At 50.3% G+C, this 18,217-nt stretch overlaps 1 protein-coding gene and 1 pseudogene across 2 annotated transcripts in view; one reads left to right on the top strand and one right to left on the bottom strand.

Moving 5' to 3' along the window:
- Positions 1–18,217, bottom strand: part of GPR39 (G protein-coupled receptor 39) — a 234,271-nt gene that overhangs the window by 7,727 nt on the left and 208,327 nt on the right. The gene's annotated exons all lie outside the window — the stretch shown is intronic.
- Positions 12,920–18,217, top strand: part of LOC308621761 (large ribosomal subunit protein P1-like) — a 93,377-nt pseudogene continuing 88,079 nt past the window's right edge. Inside the window, exon 1 of the transcript in view lies at positions 12,920–12,926. The product of the transcript in view is annotated as a large ribosomal subunit protein P1-like (transcript). The remainder of the gene's footprint in view (positions 12,927–18,217) is intronic.

The raw sequence follows: 18,217 nt of genomic DNA, 5'->3' as shown, positions 1-18,217 counted from the left end.
TGATGTCCCATCCCTGCCCCAGCTATTTGACAGAGCCCAGGAAAGGCGGGTCCCCCCAGTGTGGCTCCATCCACCAGAGACCCAGATTCCAGGTGGCCTGCAATTGGCTAAAAGCATGACATCCATCCCATTCTGCTCTATAAACTTCAGTACAAGAAGAAAAATTATACATCACTACAACAATACATATATTTCTAAATCAAGCCCTCCTGTCTGGGAGCTGTAGGACACCCCCTTGCACTCAAGCAGCATTTAGGGTCGTCATTGTGGTTTAGTACCTCTGTTCCTTTGCCTTTATGAATGCATGGTCAATGGTCAACTGAAAACTGTTAAATAAATATTTTTCTATGTGGATCTCAACCGTATTAGCTGTGTGCCTTCCTATACAGTCTGTTCTGAATCAGAGGACAGTAATGTCCCTGTGTCTGGGGTAGCTACAAAAGCCTGTAGCTATGTCTCAGCAGACAAGTGAAGCCGAATGCTTCTTCCCTAGTAACGCACAGCCCAGGTGTGGGTGGTGGTAACGGGGACTATGGTGCCCTCCAAGCCTGTGGGGGCAGCGACAGACCGTGTGATGACGGGGCCATCCTCTCCAGGGATCAACTCACGCCACCCCCGGTGATGGCCGTGCCACTTATAAACACTGCTTCATGGCTGAAAGCCTGCAGTTTCTAAGAGAATTTAGCTCCCTGCCAATGGTAGAGAATTAAAACCCCAGAATGCAAGCACTGAAAACAAAACAAAACAACAAAACACCTCAGAGATGAGTCTACCGGTGGGCCAGCAGAAGCCTCAGAGAAGCGGGAAGAGGTGCCCAAATTCACACAGCCCAGGAGTCCACATATAGGGCCTCCCAGTCTTACGGTGTTTGCACGGGTCACGACCTCCCCCCGGAGCCCAACGAAACCAAGCAGCTCTTGGATGAAGCAGGGCTCAGCCAAGCCCACGCAGCAGAGGCAACACGGGCATTTCAGGAGCGCGGAGAGGCGCCAGCGTGCCTGTGGGTCCCGGTTCCTGCTGGAGGCCCCTCTGTGTCGTGGGACCGGGACCCTGGGAGAAGCAGCACTGGGTGCTTGTGACCGAGGCAGGCCCGGGCGGGGCGAGCAGCCGTCCCCTCTGTCCTTGCCGGCCCCCAGGCCCCCGCGCGTGCTGACCGCTCGGCCACTCGGCCTGAACCACAGCTTCTTTGTCCTCTGCTCTTCCTTCTCTGTCCCTTGCTCTCTCCTCCTCTCACGCCACTGCCGTGCTCAGTCCAGCTCTTATTCTACAAGTGTCCGCAAAGTGTCACCGCCTCCAGGAAGCCTTCCTTGTCCCCACAAGGCTCTATGAGGTTCCCTGCTGTGAGATCACCAGCACCTTTACCCCCTGCCCGTCATTAGAACACTGTCCTGTCGTGTAAACTAGGCCATAAACACTCCATGAGGTCAGGAGGGTCCATCGTCAGTGTCACATCCTCAGCACCTAACAGAACAGCTTCACATGGTAATGGCTCAAGAAAACAGCTGCAGGAGGGAGAAGGGGTGTTGGCGGTCAGCTGAGGGGCTGGATATCCAGAGAGCATTTCACTTGCATTCACCTCATGTATCTAGGATCCACTTGAAGCCAGCTTCCCCCTCCAGAGGGGTCAGTACACTGAGCCTACTGACACAGGACCCAGTGCCTACATGACTGCCATCCCCATCCTGAGGAAAAGAGGAAGAGAGTGGGACTTGAAAGAAGGAATCACCTTTCATTCAAGCACAGCCAGAACCCGCAGGTCCAAGAAGGGGGTCCAGACAGGGGTTAGGAGTCCTGGGTCTGACAAATGCCTTCAGACGCCAGCAGCTTTAGCCTCCCAGTCCACGCACTGCTAGCCCAGCCCTGTATTCTCTGAGCCATAAACCCGTTTCTTCTCCTGTTTCTCTCCAAGATGGCCTCATGGGGTACACAGCATAGGGGAGGATCAACGGGTGAAACAGGACATAGAAAAGACACAGTTACCAAAGACACATGTTGGAGGACATTCACTGGCCCCCAAATCCTCACTTCAGAGATCCCCTAAATCACGGTCCCCCATGAAGATGCTACAAGTCTTTATCAGAGAGCTGCAGCCCCCAAACCCAAAGCATAAGGGTTGGGGTCTGAACCAAAGGGCGAAACTCATAGAGAGATGAAGAGGAATCACCCAGAAGAGCAACTGGTCAAGGCGGTGGGAGACTATTTCTCTGTTATATACTATGTGGCCTCAGGAGAATGAACTCCTGCAGTTATGACCCTAAATCCACCCGGGAACAACTCGGTTGTAGAGGAAGAGGGTTTGGGGAGAGAAGAACATGAAGATGTTTAACTTCCCAGATCAACTCCCCTCCCACTCTATGCCTATGATACCTTTTCCAATGACATACATCCTAGCACCAGCACCTTTGTCTCCTCCTGACCTAGGCAACTCTGCCCACCATTGGATGCTCAGACTTTCTCTCTAAAGCTCAGGCTTCTTATATGCAAAAATGGAGATTAGGGCTTCCCTGGTGGCGCAGTGGTTGAGGGTCCGCCTGCCGATGCAGGGGATGCGGGTTCGTGCCCCGGTCCGGGAAGATCCCACATGCCGTGGAGCAGCTGGGCCCGTGAGCCATGGCCGCTGAGCCTGCGCGTCCGGAGCCTGTGCTCCGCAACGGGAGAGGCCACAACGGTGAGGGGCCCGCGTACCACAAAAAAACCCCAAAACAAAACAAAACAAACAAACAAAAAAAATGGAGATTACAACAGCTGCTGGGATGGTGAGATGAGATAATGGACATAAAGTGCTAAGTACAACGCCTGGTACCAGATAAGGGCTTATTGTTAGTTGTGACTTACCAGCACCTCTCTGATCACCTCCCATCTCCACCGCCATGACCATGACCTCCACCTGTGCCACCATTACCATCTCTGGCACCATGGATACCATCCTCACCAGCTCCATCTCCCCTTCCACCACCATGATCACCACCACCACCTTACCACCACCATTCTCACTGCCACCAAGATAGCTCCCAGAGGTCAGAAAGCCAGAAGGCTGCCTAGAACCACAAGATGTCAGACACCTTCCAACCCTCAATTCACAGATAAGGCCCAGAAAAATTCTGTGACTTTACTAGGGTTTTCCTGCTCATCAGTAGCAGACAGAGGACCAAGACTTAGATCTCCTCATTTCCGGGCCAAACTTCTTTCCACTACCTGGAAACGGGGCTCCCGCCACTCTGCCCTGAAGCCCTGACTCCTTTATCCCTCCTTCAACACACACATATAGGTTTTGGGGGGTTCAAGGAGCTAGAGAAGCAAGGAGTGGAGACTGTAATAAAGAAGGAAATTGATAGAAGGTAGCACTGTAAGAAGAAGGAAAAATTCCGAATTCCAGTGCCCACAGCATGTCTGCACATGTCCCAGTATAGGTGCAGACTGAGCTATGGGACTACCCCACTGGGATCTGGAGCCACACAGACCTCGGTTTGAATCTCAGCCCTGCTATTTGCCAGCTTTGTGCCCATGGGCTTATATCTCTGTGATATGGATAAAATAGTAGTATCTGCTTCGAGGAATTATTGTAAGAAAAGCTAAAGGAGATACATGCATACAAAGCACAGAGCCTAGCAATGGCCAGTGAAGGGCCACTCATACTACTTACGATACAATCCAATCAGCTGCCCAGGGTGGAGGTAATACCCGCTCAAGTTAACGCAGTGCGTGGATTTCAGACACTCTTCTATGCACTTAACGTACACTCACTTATTTAAACCGTACAAAAAGCCCCTACTGAATTTCACTGCTATTACACAGATAGGAAAGGTCAAGTATGAATAGGTGAAATGACCTGCCTAAACTCACACAGCTGATGAGGGCAAGGCCAGAGCTTAGAGAGACCTAGGCGGCCTGGTCCAGAGTCGATGCTGCTGAACACGCTGCCCCAGCAGCCTGCCCTCAGCTGGAGGGTCCTTCGGGAGGATCGAAGATCAAATGCTTTCTGAATCCCAAATTCAAATTAGGGTATTCCAATGCAAATTTCTTCTTTTTAGGTGTCCTGGTAAAAAACTGTCAAGAAATAAAAATCCCCTCTAACACACTCTATGACAAGGAAAGGTATCACCTTGAAAGGGCCTCTTTTCATGTAAAGTGATCACAATAGACTTTCCTGTTACTGTACCAGAAGCTTGATGGAATTCAAAGAAGCGAACTACCTTTGAACAGGAGTCTGGCAGGCTAGACTCCTGCAGAATGTCTGCTTTTGACTGGATTCATTTGATGGAAAGCAATAATCTGTGCCCCATCCCCACTCCCATGCACAGGAAGAGTTCGGGGAACAATACTTTCCTATGAAAATTCATTTAATTTCGGCACTGAAGACTGTTCTCACTCATCACAGGCTGCTCTCCCCCTCCCCATAAATACCATCTAGAATTTAGCTTCAAAGTAAATTAGATAATGAGTTCAGCTCCCCTTTATCTGCTCACATCATGTAAGTTAGCAATGAAATTCCTGGAACAACCTATAACCAAATGCCAGAACAGGAGGCAAAAAAATGAATTCAGCTGATGGGAGAGATATCAAAAGAGGTTCACGAAGAATCCAGGCTTATATTGGTGTTTTATTTAAAGCTGGGGGTCTCAAGTGAAATCCAAAAAGCTCTCAGGAGATTTGAGGAGAGGGTGTCAGGCTTCTAAGACAGGGTTTTGTATCAAGAATGATCAGATGACGATGCCTTCCTGTTAATGATTTGAAAATGAAATTACTGCAGCATGACCTGATAAGAATCAATCCTTCCTGGTGGGCTTTCTTTTCAGAGGGGCAAAAAGAACTTTGAGGAAATAGTCTTGCAGATTTGGGAACCTTAAGTATCCTCTCTCCTATCCAAGGGCAGCAGTAGTTGTCAACGATGTGCATTATTATTCATATGTAGTCAATCCAGTCCTGTCCAACAATAACATCCTGCTTTAATTTTTAAAGCTATTCTGCATCTGTTACCTCACTTGCTGTCTCCCCAACCTGATGACCACATGGCAGTGTAACAGGGAAGAACAAATCTGACTCCATATTGGATCTGTTTCTTTTACTTCCACCTTGGTATTCTATTGCTTTTGCTACAAGTTAAGAATCTTGCCTACAGCCTGAAACAGACAGGATGGCCCATCCTCAAGGCTCTGACCTTTAAAGGTGTAACACTTTTCCATTCATATAAAGATAAAACGTTGCAGAACAGAGAATAACATCTGTCTTGTTGGAAGTTTACAGAAACATCCTGACCTGACCTTCGCAGACAGCTGCAAGAACAAAGGATCCCCCCACCAAGACGTTTGCAACAACGAGCCACATGCCTCCAACTTTTAGTAGAAAAGAAGCCTGAATTCTAACCCAGGCAAGATGGTTCTTTGGGACACTAGTCCACCACCTTCTTGGTCTTCTGGCTTCCCCAATAAAGTCACTACTCCTTGCCCCGACAACTCGTCTCTCGATGCAGTGGCCTGTCATGTGGTGAGTGGTACGAGCTTGGACTCAGTGACAGCACAGCACCTCTGGGCTCTGTCCTGGCTCTATACCCATCTCACCCCCCCTCTCTGGATACCACCTCCCTGCCTCTGACGTGAACTACCACACCTGGGGATATGCAGGTCCCAAATCAACATCGCCAGCTTCAGGAGGCATCCACAGCCAGCCCCCAGCTCAAGGTCATGGCTTGGGGAGCTCACCGGCACCTATACTGGGACACGTCCACACTGAAGTAATGACCGACCACCAGCCGAAACCTGCTCTCCCTCCCCTGCTCCCGATTTTCATAAACTCTGCCGCCATTCACTGAGATGTTTCTAGCTGGAAACCTGCACGTCATCCTGTTCTGCGTCCTCCCCATCACTCCCAAATCCAATCCATCTCTGAGCCTGTCACCTTTCCCTCCCCCATCTGTCCCCGTCTCGCCACCTCCACTGTAAGATCCCTACTGGGGCTGCGCTGATCTCATGCCTGGACGAGGCAGAAGCTCACTGACTGGTTTGGTTCGAAATCACTCCTGCCCCAGTCACTCTCCAAACAAGCCAGGATCATCTCATTACGTTGAAAAGTTCATGTCACCCCCTTGATTAAAACCTTTCAATGGCTTATTATGGAAACCTCAGAATAACTGAAACCTTAGAATAAAGTTCCCAATCTTTAACAAGTCCTATAGGATCTGCCCTAACTTGCCTGTACCCTGTGTGCTGTGTCTGCTTCCAACACCTCACCCTTTCTCATTTCCTGGAGCCAGCCAACCCCCTCCTGCCTCGGGGCTCTTATCCAGCCAGGCTCCCTTCTCACCTCACCTTGCTTATTCTTGTCCATTGTTCAGTTCTCTGCTGAAAGACCACTTCCTCCAAGAAGCCATCCAAGACCTCACGTCTGAGCCCCCTGTTATAAGCTCCCATCACCCCATGCTTCCTGGCTGCATGCTGTACGTTTGGACCTATTTAACTTGGAACACGTGTCTTTCATGCCAGTCTTCTCAGCCATGGGAGGTCCATGGGGTTCAGGGCTGCATCCGTCCTGTTCTACATCCACAGTGCCTGGCACAGCATCTGGCACATGGTAGGTGCACAATATACGTGGGAAGACCTGCCAATCTGATGCTCTAACCATATAGCGAGGTAGGTGGGATGGGTGCTGCTGGCCCTATTCTTACAGATGAAGAAGGTGACATGCATTACACTGAACCTATTTGGTTCAGGTTACAAAGAAAATGAGTGGAAGACAGAAAGCCTAAAACCTGGGATCTTCTAATCAAGGGTGTTCACAAATTCAAGTACATCACCCCCATCACACATCTCCACGTCTGTAACCCAGAAATCCAATCCTACACCCTCTCCCAGAGTTTAGCCGAGAGGGAGGCAAGCGTGGGACGTCCCAGAATGGGGTGAAGACTTTCACTCAACCTTCGTCTTGAGGGAACAGCGTAACTATGACCAGCGTAGTCAAATCACAGAAACACGGGCTTTCAGACCTAGAAGGACCTCAGAGATGACAGATGATTGTGCTTATAAAATGAGGACTTGTCTTAGGTTTCTGAGCCCCTTTCCAGTAACAAAACCCTGGTTATTTGACTTCCCTGTACTCCAGGATCCTCCTGAAAAAATTATGGGATATGGGGCTTCCCTGGTGGCGCAGTGGTTGGGAATCCACCTGCCAATGCAGGGGACGCGGGTTCGTGCCCCAGTCTGGGAGGACCCCACATGCTGCGGAGCGGCTGGGCCCGTGAGCCATGGCCGCTGAGCCTGCACGTCCGGAGCCTGTGCTCCGCAACGGGAGAGGCCACAACAGTGAGAGGCCCGCGTACCGCAAAAAAAAAAAAAAAAAAAAAAAAAAAAGTTTAATAAAGAAAAAATTATGGGATATGAATCACATTTTACAAGGATATTGTATAAATTAAATTAGACACTATACTTACACTTTTTAGTATTTCCAGGTTTACAAATTCAAGAGATTATAATTATTCCCTTATGTAAAGTCCTCAGTGATGCCTAAGCGCCTTCAACTCTTGCTCTCAGAGTATGGTCCATTGCATCCCCCTGAGAGCATGCTAAAAATGCAGACTCTCATGCCCTACCCCAGAACCGCTAGTCAGAATCTGCATTTGAACAAGATGCCCAGTTAATGTTTGATCTACATTCCAGTGGCCTAACTTCTCAGCATCACATCCGGGCCCTTCTCCACCTATCTGCTGTCCTCCACCATTCCCTTCCTGAGCCCCAGGCTTTTCCAGATGACTCACATTTCCGGGACCTACCAGGTCTCTGCCCAAGACGGATTCTAAGAAACTCCCGGAATTTACCTGCTCCAGTATTCTCTCCTCTGGGAAGGGCTCCCTGACCATTCAAAGAAAAGGAATCTTCCCGGACCTCATCCGTGCTTCATGACAGCTGAACCACACCAATGTAACTATGAATTTCCATGTCTGGCTCACTGAGAGAACCTGGAGAAGCAAAGCCCATGTCCCAGCCATCAACTTATGCCCAGTAGAGCACAGTAGGGCCAAAACTTGCTCACTGGATGTATGAAAAAAAAATTAATTCCATCAAAACATGTACCAAAGTCCCATCCTGTATTTCCGACTAAATGGGAATCCCACTGCACTGATACATATAAATACATTACACACACACACACACATCCCACATACACATCATTTTATTGCTTAGGATAATGGTACCTTAAAAATAATTTTGGACTTACAGGAGAAAAATCAGAGACCACCTTCCCAACCCCACCCCAGAAAGATGTGCAAGGAACAGAGTGGCTTTAGGTTGTTCTAGAGCCAGGATACAGACAGGGCAGGAAGGCAGTGGGACAGCGCCATTTTCCCCGAGGCAGGCTACCTCCTGGCCTTGAATGGGTGAGGAACAGGACTCTTCCTCCCTCCTGCCAGAGCTCTGCCTGGTGTCACGCTAGAATCTGCAGGTCTCTCAGGTTTGAAGTGACAAGAAATCTAGGAAAGGATGGAGAAAACTGCAGGAGACTGAAGAGCCTCTTCACGCAAATAGTCCCCGCCCAGGAAAGGCAGGCTGGGATGCAGAAGGCGGCAAAAGCCTCTGGGCATCAGCTCTGGAAACTCCGGAGCCCCTCGAAGGATAAATGCTTCCCACAACAAGGCTCTACTCGGGGCAGCCACTGGCAGGAGTAAGGTCCAGGTGGCGGGTGGGGAGAGGACAGGCTGCAAGATGCATCGAAGGCGGGGAAGAGAAACAAAGCACCAGAAGGATGGGAGGCACGGGGGATCGATCAGCTTGGCCTGGTGCATCCCGGGACTGAGCACCATCAGGAGAGCCACCTTAGGATGCGTCCACCTAGCCCAGACCCGGCTTCGCCAGGCACCCGTCTTCACCCGATCGCAGATCATCACACTTGGCTTTGGAGCACCTTACAGAGTTGTCCAACCCCACCTACGACAGATGAGGAAAGGGAGGTCCAGAGCCCGCAGGCGACTCCTTCAAGGCCCTCTGTCTGGCCAGCTCCAGGGAAAGAGAAAGACCGAAGCCAGGCCCCTTTCTCCTTTCCCACGGCCAAGGCTCTTCATTTCAACTGTTTATGAGTGAAGCCCAGGTTTAGAAGGCAGCCCTGTGTACGTGAGGGTGGTTTTAGGATCAGGACCCCAGGGCTGGGAACTGGCCTCTTCCACTGACTAGCAGTGTGACCCTAGCGAGCATGTTACTTCACATTCTTGCTATCATTTGATTTGATAGCAAAATTGGGAAATTAATATCTGCCTTATAGGATGATTGTGTAACCGAGCAGGACCGTTATGGGGCCTTCCTGGGACAGACCCCTCCCCCATAGCCTCTGCTGTAGCTTCTCTCTGAAGTATCCAGATAATAGTATCTCATGTGTATTTCCTGAGTTTTTCAGATGCTAAAAACCACCTAACGGAAGAAATTAACTACTTGATGATCATGAGCACAAAGCCCCCAGACCTTCTGGCACCTAAGGATTGATCATGTTATACACCCTGTTATCTCACCGTCAACCAATCAGAGAACTGAACTGATCACATGACCCTACGACACCCCTCCCTCACCTTGCCTTTAAAAATGCTTTGCTGAAACCCCGCGGGGAGTTCAAGGTTTTTGAGTGGGAGCCACCCGTCCTGTTCTCCTCGCAGGGCCCTGCAATAAACCTTTCTCTGCCCCAAACTCCAACGTTTTGGTAATGTTTGGCCTCACTGTGCACTGGGCACGCGAACTTGCCTTCAGTAACAATTGGAATATAAAATGAGACTGTATGTCAATACTTGGCACACTGATACTCAATAAATGTTATTTCCCTTTCTCTATGTTTCCTAGAATCCTGGGTTTGGGGGGAAAAACAAAGTAGTATCTCTGCCACCAACCTGCTTCAAGCCTAGTACTCTGCACACAGTTGCACTGGGGCCGCACTAACATTGTGGCAGGGTGTCCTACAATTCAATGCAATTCTCACGCCATTTACCTGAAGACAGCATCAGATCCCACAGGCTAAGGTCTCAACCCTACAAAACTACTCCCCTAACCCCACTTCAGATGCCAGCCGCAAGCCCAGGTTGCCTTCCGACCAACCAGCTCTAAGATGTGAAGTTCCAACAACCCCTCCCTTGGGTTTGATTAATTTGCTAAAAAGCAACTAAGAGAATTCAGAGAAACATTTTACTTACTAGATGACCGGTTTATCATAAAAAGATATAACTCAGAACAGCCAGATGGAAACGATGCAGAGGGCAAGGCCTGGGGAACGGACAGTGTGGAGCTTCCTGGTTCTCTCTGGGGCACCACTCTCTCCAAACCTGCATGTGTTCACCAACCTGGAAGTGCTCCAGACACCTTATTTTGATTTTTTCTGGAGGCTTCCTTACATAGCTGTGATTGATTAAATTATTAGCCATTGATGACGGATCTCAGTCTCCAGTCTGCCTCCCTTTCCTCCCTGGAGATCTGGGGTGGGGCCGAAAGATCTAACCCTCTAATCACTGGTGGGTTCTCCAAGCAACTCGCCCCATCCAGAGGTCCCTCTCCAAAAGTCACCTCATGGACATAACGAAAGACACCTTGATTGCTCTCCTCACCAAGAAACTTTAAAGGTTTTAGAAGCTCTGTGCCAGACATGGGGATGAAGACCACATATATATTTCTTATTATAAATCACAATATCACAGGTGGTAAAGTAGCTCTCAGTTTTGGTGCCCGCCTAGAGTTGTTAACCCTCCCTTCCTCAGTAAAAGCACCCTGATAGTCCTTTGGGGAACCACTATCCCCGACAATCCCTGAGGTTCAGGTTGGGGGTTGACTCCACTCTACATCCCCCAAAGTAGATAGATGCTGAAGGAGTGGGCAATCAGAGTCACAGGGGCCGGTTCAGTGACGGACACGGGACCCAGTCAGGCCAACCAGACACAGTATTGGGACGTTTGCTGGAACCAGTGGGAAAGAAATACTCTGTTGGTGTTGCCCAACCAAGAAAACAGAAATCTGCAAGCCTGTGACTATGACTGCGCCAGCATGGGAGGACCTTCCCTGAAACTGATGTCAATGCAAAGGAAAGCAAAGCAAAGACATAGTAAGAGAGAGTAAAGGATTTCTGACACTGTTTGAGACTGGACCCTACCAGACCTGAAATAAGACCTACCCATGGACTATTTCAATTATATGAACTAATTCCTTCCTTTCTCACTTTCTTTCTTTCTCTCTCTCTTTTTTTCTTAAGCCAACTTGAATACAGTTTTCTCTTACTTCCAACCATAACAATGCCAATTATATAAATCTCTTTAATTTAATGTGACCTGCGGAGGCAAATCTTCATTCTCCTAAGGGAACATCACTCAGTCTCTCAGCTATAAACTGAATCCCTCCTTCTGTAAATAAACATTTTCTTTCGCCCATCTGAAGTAAAAGAGAATAAGAGGATTAGTGGCTGCTTTCTACCACTCATACCACTGGAACTTTATCTACTCGAAGCTTGATTTCTCTCTTTTCTCTTTATTGACTAAAGCAATCCAATCCTTTCCTTTCATAGGAAATCTATGCTTATTTACTTGTTTCCTGTTACAAAAAAAACCCCAGCTACCCTTTCTCTTCCTTTATGAGAGGTATTTTTGGATGTAGAATTTAGAGTTGGAAGGGATATCGAGTACATAATCCAGTGGAGCCTTATTATTTGGCCAATGAGAAAAGAGAGGGTGAATGTGGAGCCCAATGCCATCAATGGCAGAGTCTCTGACTTCAAGTCAGTGCAATTTCAACAGCTATCGATGCTTTGCAATGACCTTGCACACAATCAAAGCTATTTGTGGGTGGATTAAAATATCGAGTACTTATCACAGTGCCTTTTGAGAAAGCACTGCAGCCTTGGATTCTAGCCCCAGCGCTGCGCTCACCAGCTAGCTGTGTGACCTTGGGGATGTCATTTAACTATTCAAAATCTGATTTTTCATTTATAGATTTAGAGGTTGGACTAAGAGGATCATAAAATGTCATAAGTTTAACAAACCTAAAGCAGATCATGGACCGAGAGAAAGCATTCCTACAAAACAACAAGATAAAGACAGATGATCTGGTCGGGGAAAAAAATGGGCAAACGACTTGAGCAGGAACTTCACAAAAGAGAATATTCAAATGGCCAACAAACAAATTCAAAGACGTTCTACATCATGAGTCTTCAGGGAAATGCACACTGAAACCACAGTTAGATATAACCACATATTGAACAGAATGGCTAAAATAAAAATACACGGAGTGGGGAAAAACGTGTAGGCAAGGATATGGAGCAACTGGAGTGCTCAAACACTGCTGGTGGGACGTCAGCTGGCACAACTACTTCAGAAAACCATTTGGCAGCCTCCACTAAAGCTGCACATCTGTGTGCCCAATGACCCAGCAGATCCACTCCCAGGTATATGCTGAGAGAAATGCATAAGATACATCCACCTAAAGACACGGACAAGAATGTTCATAGCAACCTTTCTAGAAGGGTCCCAAACTGGAAACTACGCAAAAGCTCATCAATGGTAGAAAGTGTAGATAAATAGGATATCTGCACGATGGGATACTATACACTGCATATAGCAGTGGGAATTTGCAGAATAAACCACACCCTGCAGTATGGTTGCATCTCACAAACATAATGCTGAGTGAAGAAGGCAGACACAAATGATTACATGTTATATGATTTTGTGTATACAAAGCAAAAAAAAAAAAACAGGAAAGCAAATGCATGGTGTTAGAAGTCAGGATAATGGCTATCCTTAGGGGATAAGTACAAGGGGGAACACGGGAGGTGGGGAGGTACTGGTGATGCTCTATTTCTTAATCTAGTTATGCGAATGTGTTCAAGCTGTAAATGTATATAATATGTGTACTTTTCAGTATGCATGTTAGACTTAAACAAAAAGTTCAAAAATATTTTTTAAAAGTATTCCAGCATGGACAGTAAGTGTCATTCCCTTTTATGGGCTGAATGGTTCCCCTCACAAATTCATATATTGAAGGCCCTACCCCAGTATGTCAGAATGTGACTGTATGTATTTGTAGATAAAGTCTTTAAAGTTAAATTAAGTTAAAATGGGGTGATTAAAGTGGGCCCTAATCCAATGACCAGGTATCCTTATAAGAGGAAATTAGGATACAGACAACACAGATAGAGGGATGACCATGTGAGGACACAGTGAGGAGGTGGCCGTCTGCAAGCCAGGAAGAGAGGCCTCAGAAGAAACCAACCCTGCTGGCCTCTTGATCTTGGACTTCTGGTCCCCAGAACCATGAGAAGATAAATTTTGTTGTTTAAGTCCCACAGTTGGTGGTATTTTGCTATGGCAGCCCTAGGAAACTAACTCAGCCATGCTAGATATTCTTGGCTTCCTCTTATGCTGGGCATTGAGATACAAATGAAGCGCTTTCCTGGGAGGCAGAAGAGGCTTGGGCTGCCATGGGTGGAGGAGAGGAAGAGGGTAAGGAGGGTGGGGGGAGTAGTCCTCTCCACCCCAGCATCACCTGCCAGGCTGCTTCTGGCTTTTCCATCATTCCAGAGCCTTCCCCAGCTAAAGCAAAAAGGAACAAGCCTCCTTCCTAAGGCAACTGTGCTGGTTTCCCAGCTCAAAGCAATCACAACAGTCGGAGCTCTGGGATTTTTGCTTGAATAATCACAGAAGGTTTTAGAGCTGGAAGAGCCAACGGACATCATCTCCTCCAACCTTCTCATTTTATAAACGAGGAAAGAAAGGTCTAGAGAAGTTACGAAGCTCATTCAAAGTCACACAGCAAGTGAGTGGCAAAGCCATGACTAAATCTGCACCCGCACCCCTGTATCCAGACCAGGGCTTGTGCAAGGAATCCTTATTGCCTTCCTCTCTTTGGAGGGCAGGTTGAGGAAGAGATGCAGAGAGCATAGTTCAGCATCCTTTAGAAGCTTGTACTTGATCCCCGCCTTTTGAAGCAGCACCTACACCACTTCATTGTCGCTCATGATCCACCCCCAACTCTCCCTTCTCCCATCATCTCTTCTTTACTCGCCACCCTTCAGGATTTCCTGGAAGTGTCTGGAATTGAGAGTCCAGGGTGCTGGGTTCTTCCACCTGTGTGGCTTCAGGCAAGTCACTAAAAATCAGTGCTGAGGCTTTCTCGTCTGCCCAACAGGCACCGGCTCCCTCTGGATGGCTGGGCAAGGCTCCCCGAGGACCGTCCCTGAGACAGGCTGGGACCTGGGACCCTTTGCTGCAGTGCTTGCACCAGGACAAACATCTCCTCCAGCAGCAAAATACAAAGAAACTAAATGGGACTAAAAATAACTGTGTGCATGTACGGTTGGGGCAAATTATGGACAACAAGATACAAAAAGACCAAAAAAACCCAACTGCCGTTTCTGAAGAGCCAGGAGCAAAACCCGGGTGTTGGGTACTGCGCATGCCCCCTGCACTCAACACCACAGAGGGGTGGGCAGACCACCTAAGCCCCCCCTCTGGCCCGACCCCTGGACACACCCCTACCCTCACCCTATATAAGGATCCAGCTCGCCCCTCCTTCAGGAAGCGAGCAAGGGGACCTGTTACTTGTTCTCGCTCCCCTAAAGCCTTGCCTGAATTTCTCGTCTGGCCTCTAGTCCATTTCTATGGATGGGGAAAGGCCAAGAACGCTGGTCAGTATCGTGCCCAGGCCAGAAGTCCTCCCCGCTGCCCTCCTGGAGAACCGAGGGGCCAGAGAGCTCGTGCAGACTTGGGTGGAGCAGCAGCCACCTCTACGCATCTTCCTTCCGCCTCCAGCCTGACCTCCGTGATGGGACCTCTCTAACGCAGGCCCCCAGCACCCCACGTGAGGGCTGGAAACAGACAAGTCGCCTTCTTATTTATTTAGGATGAGGGAGCCAAAAGGCTATGACTTGTCCAAGGCCCAGTCTGGAGCTTTATGAATTCAGTCCTCACAGTAACCTTGGAAGCTGGGTATCATTCAGTGCACACAATAAACAGAAAACATCGACATGTCCGAAGATGCAAGCTAGACGGGCTGGGCCAGGGTTTGATCCTGGGCCTCTCTGCCTCCACCATACTCGTCCATCTGCTGCACCCCACTTGCCCCGATCTGTACCTCAAAATGGCAGCTTGGCAAGTATTAGGGTAGATGGGTCATGTGCCCAGGACGGCAGGGGATAAGAGACCTCTCGGGCACTGACTGTCTCACAAGCGAGCTGGCAGTGGTGATGGCGAAACAGCCTCCTTCGAATGACTCAATTAGAAAACAAAATAAAGCAGTGCTTATCACAAGTCGCAATGTGTGGCTGACCATCTCCGTCCGGTCTGCTCACGCCTTAGGTACCGACAGCTCTGGACACTGGCGCAGGGAGCTGTAAGCTCCAAGTCACAGACATCTACAGCCATGCCAATGACACCTTTCCTTCCCTGTAACACCTGCTTCTTGAAAGACCCTTTGGTAATGAGCTAAGGGAATTCACCCGAGCTCAGGGACCAGCTCTCAGCCGGCCAACTCCGAACACGAGGCAGGAACTTGGCAAGCTTCCAGAGACAGAGAGGGGCTCTCGGGGCTGGGCTCAGGCCAGGTGAGCGCTGTGGCCAAAGGAAAACCACTGAAGCAGAAGGGATGCACAGTAGGCCTTTCTAGGTTTCCCTGGAGAGTGGACATATCAAAAATGCAAAAGCTGCGATTTGATGAGTTAAATAGGACCCCACTGGTGACAGAGACAGAAAGAAAGAGAAAGAACAGGGCTGAGGGGAAGGGTCTGGGTGTGGGCAAGTGAAGCAAACTTATTCCTAAGAGACACTGGAGGGTGGGCAGGGAAGATTCCAGGCAGGAGCAGGCACCAACCACCACCTGGCCCTTCCCCGTCTGGTGCAGAGGCACTGACCCCAATCCAGCAGGAAAACGAGGGGCTCTGAGCTCCATGGTCCCCCGCAAGAGGTGAGGCGTGGGCACTGCGGGGCGGTGTCTGCAGCAGGCCTGGAGGCAGTGTGTCCTCTGAGCTTCACCATCGCGGGAAATACAACGAACTGAGCGGGGAGAAGGGGGAGTGGGGACGGTGGGAGGAGGAGCCTGAGTGGTTAGCAGAGCCCCCCCACCCCCCAGAATGTCCCTTGCATGACTGTGTCATCAGCCAAAAGGCATTGGGAAACCCCGGCGTGGAGCATCAGCACCCATCCTGGGAAAACCTCCAACCCAAAGGGCCTACTCATCTGAGGCCTTACTGCCAACATCACAGGACCAGCTGTGTAGCGAGCTGGGGCCTCCGGGCTCAGGAGGGAACAGGTGATCTCGGGGGAGGGGTTCCCGCACAGGACAGCAGGCCACTTACTCCCTAGCACCTGGGAAACTCACTAAACTCTTGAGACATCTCCAGCTGGACAACTGGCCCCCGGGCACCAAGCGCTCAAGGGTTTCTAAGGGCCAGAACGAGGCTGTGCCTGGCTCAGGAGGGCCCTGAGCAGTGCCCTGGCCAAAGGCCCCTGATATCCTCTCTAAGCAGCACTGTACGTATACGGCAGAGTCTAGAGCGAGCAGAACTGGTCCCTGCCCTAAAGGGATACGTGAACTCAACTAGACAGCAGGACACAGTCAGCTGATGGCAGGGGTGAAGGGCCATCGCATCTGAACAAGGGCTGAAATCACGAAGCACAATTCAGCCACTTAGTCGAAACACACCGGGGCCAGGCACCACCTGCCCCAGTCCCTGTGCCGGCCGGGGCCATGGGACTCTGGCCTACGTAGAGGCTGAGTATGCGGAGCAGGACATCTTATGGACAGAGAGTGGCGGGATGGCAGGGCAAGGGTTCCAAGGGAACTGCAGGACGACAAGGCAGCCGTAGACTGCATTCACAGAGGGGAGAGGAGTGTGCCCCGTCCCTCCCCACCCACCAGGAAAGGCATCAGCCACGCAAGGGGGTCTTAAGAGCCCCTGGTCTCACTTGGGCAAGGGCAGGAGTCTGAAGGCTGTTGGGTGTTCAGGTGATTGAGCATCTGGGACACCTACAGTGACATTGCTCGGACCTCTTCTCCCTCTGGCCTGTGCCTCCTCCGCCCTGCTTCCTTGACCTCTCTGTGCTTCATCTGTAAAATGGGGCTAACGTTGCCACCACAGGGTTCAGCCCCTGGACGCTGGATGCAAGGAGGTCAGTTCCCCCTTCCCCGCTGGGACAGCGCTCAGAGGTGCCGAGGCCTGGAGACCTGCTCCAACTCACCGCGACCGAGCGCATGAGCAGCCTGCTGCAGAGACACGCTCGCGCTTGCCCCAATCTTTCACTGGCTTCCTCGGCCGTCCTGCCCAGTGCCTGAAACTGCCGCCACCGCGGCTGGCCGCTGAGGACACACGTGTCCCAATCCTGTTGCAAGGAGGTGCTGAGCCCTGTGTAGGAGGATGGTCTGTGTGTGCCCCGCAGTGACTTATTGTCTGGCTGAGCTAGCCTCAAGTTCATAAGAAAGTCTGCTGGGCTGCAGAACCCGTGTCAGAAACCCAGCACCCCGGGAAAGTACACGGTGGGGTGCAGCAGCCAGCCTATCACAGCAGAGACGCAAGTGGGACCACGCCCCCGGGGAACCTGGAGAGTGCAGTCGCCTACTCGGGGCGCTCCAGCCAGTGGGCGGCTGCTGTGCCCCTGTGGGATGCCCCTCTGGTTGCAACACCTGCAGGCTCCCAGGGAGCTCCGCGGGCGCTCTTAGCTGACCCTGCCCCGAATCAAAGAGACATGCGGGGCAGGGCCCCCTTAACACCCACATACTGGTCCAGGGGCTGTTGGCGCTCTTGACCTCCCTCCCACCTTCTAAAGTTCCAGGGGACCTCAGAAGCGTGGGCAGACAGCCTGGCATTAAGTGAAGCCGGCTATTAAAGGCATTGCCAGGCCGGGAGAGGGTGATCCTAAAGACAGAGAGGAGATAAAGGTAGGGGAAGATGGAGTGGGGTGGCAGGCGATCCTAAAACCCAGACAGGCCCAGAGTCTGTGCCCCCAAAGCCCACAGCGGGCCCAGTATGCTTCTCAGGTAGGGAGGGTGCTCTGTGTGCCTCTGCCCTGGGGATGGTGCGTCCCCCTCCCAAGTTTCCCGCCCAGGCCAGCCCCCATCCTCCAGCGGCAGCCTCCATTTCCCTGGGTTCCTTAGCACCCACCAAGAACTGCCTGTGTACTCAACACTGCTTTCCTCTTTGTCCCCACTTAGCCATAATAGAAGCTGTGTTCTCAATCTATTGTCACATTTATGATCCAGAAAGCCCTCATTTCTTGCAATAA

The sequence above is a fragment of the Mesoplodon bidens genome (genome assembly GCF_964165515.1).
Source record: "Mesoplodon bidens genome assembly, chromosome: 8".
Lineage (NCBI taxonomy): Eukaryota > Metazoa > Chordata > Mammalia > Artiodactyla > Ziphiidae > Mesoplodon > Mesoplodon bidens.
This window is presented reverse-complemented; position numbering and strand designations above follow the sequence as displayed.